This window comes from Galeopterus variegatus, unplaced genomic scaffold (assembly GCF_000696425.1).
Source record: "Galeopterus variegatus unplaced genomic scaffold, G_variegatus-3.0.2 Scaffold10222, whole genome shotgun sequence".
Lineage (NCBI taxonomy): Eukaryota > Metazoa > Chordata > Mammalia > Dermoptera > Cynocephalidae > Galeopterus > Galeopterus variegatus.
In genome coordinates this window covers 21,058-22,842 of record NW_007736333.1, presented here as the reverse complement: position 1 = coordinate 22,842, position 1,785 = coordinate 21,058, and positions in this window count along the sequence as shown.

The window sequence follows — 1,785 nt, the reverse complement described above, 5'->3', positions numbered from 1 at the left end:
AAAATATTATTTCAACGTGTAACCAATATAAAAAAACTATTAATTACTGAGTTCAATGTAAAAAGTTCTATTCTTGTTTTGCATACTAATTCTTCCAAATCTGATGTGTATCTTAAACCTACAGCACATACCAATTCGAACTATGCATTTCAAGCCCTCAAGAGCCACCTGTAGCTAGTGGTTACAGTATACAAGAGTGCAGCCCAAGATGGACCTCACTGTACGTGAACGACAGTAAACTATTTCAAGTTGATATTGAATCACTTGGAGTTGGCTAAAGCTTCCAAAAGTGGGAAAGTTTAAGGAACTCCACCCTTCAACCCCTGTAACGAAAAGAGAGGGGAATCTACTTTATAAAGTAACCATGAATTATATACGGAAACAAAGAAGGAGGGAGGGACACAGAGGATCTTCCGGGTGGATCTTCAAGTTATAACGAAGCAACCAAAATCTCCAGAATTGAAGCGACCCTGGAGCTCCCTTCAGACTCGCGCAGCCACCCCCTCGGTCCGCGGTTTTTCCCTTTCCTGGGAGCCTGGCCCTGTCGGAAAGTGACCCGGCACCCGCAGCTCTGCCTCGCCCCCGGCAACACGAATCCGGGACTTGCAGGGCCCCGGCTCACCCACCAGAAGCGAAATCCTCGATTTGGTTGGAAGACAGCGCCCATACCTCTAAACAAAGCGTAACCACGGCAACAGCCAATCGCAAAGACGATAGACAGGCCTTGCCTTACAGGTGCCCCAGAAGGACAAATATCCTACATTCTAAATTGGAACGAACGCTACATCTCAGGAGCTGGAGAAAGGAGCTTAATTTTTTTTTTCCAGGTAGATATTAATATTTAAATAAGTCTGGAAAATATTTAATGATGAAATGACATTTTGTTAGAATTATCCAAGTAGCGGTGACCTGACTTTTGAATTGTTTCTAAACTGTCTATGTTTATACTTGCATCTAGTGAATGTTGAGTTGCCCAGTGTAAGTTATTATTCCAAAAAACCTTAATCCTGAATAGTGCTTTGTGGAAGTATGGAAGAGAAGCCAATAAGTTGTTTGCCTTCCACAACAAAAGTTTCTTTAAGAAAATAAATAAATAAATAAATAAATAAATCGATTATCAATCAATGCTCATCAAAAACCAATAACTGAAGAGGTTGTGGGTGAGAAATTTGAAAAATTCTTTTCTGGAATTCTTTTACCGTGAAAATATTGACAGACACGCACTATTTCAATATGAAATCTGAATTCTAAGTATATGTCATGCTACTTAATTTTAACTTAAAAATCCATCAAAGTTTCTTTTATGGCATGAATATACAGTGTACAAAACGTGAAATTTTATTTTTAGTTAATAATAAATATTTATGATTTTAATCTTTTTTTAAAAGTTTGCAAACAAGGCATTAAATTTCAAGAGGAAGTGGTTAAACATAACTGGAAAAGGTATTTGCAACAATAAGCTAAGAGCAAACATTTCACTGACCCTTTGAAAGAAAATAGGCTATATTTCCTGGTAACAATAAACTTGAATTGTGTCAACACAAGAACTACTAATATAGTGTGAGAAATTAGTAAACTTTTGATATTAAAAACAAACATATTAGTACCTTTTTCAAGAAACATAATTATTTTTTAAAAATAAACTATACCTGATTTCAGATCTGATTAAATTTAGGGTATTTTCATTGTCAAAGTCCATGTTCAAATGCCATTTTTTCTTTTTTTTTTTAAATTTAATTTTATTGCTAATTCATACACTATTCAAATTCTTCATTTAAAATGCTT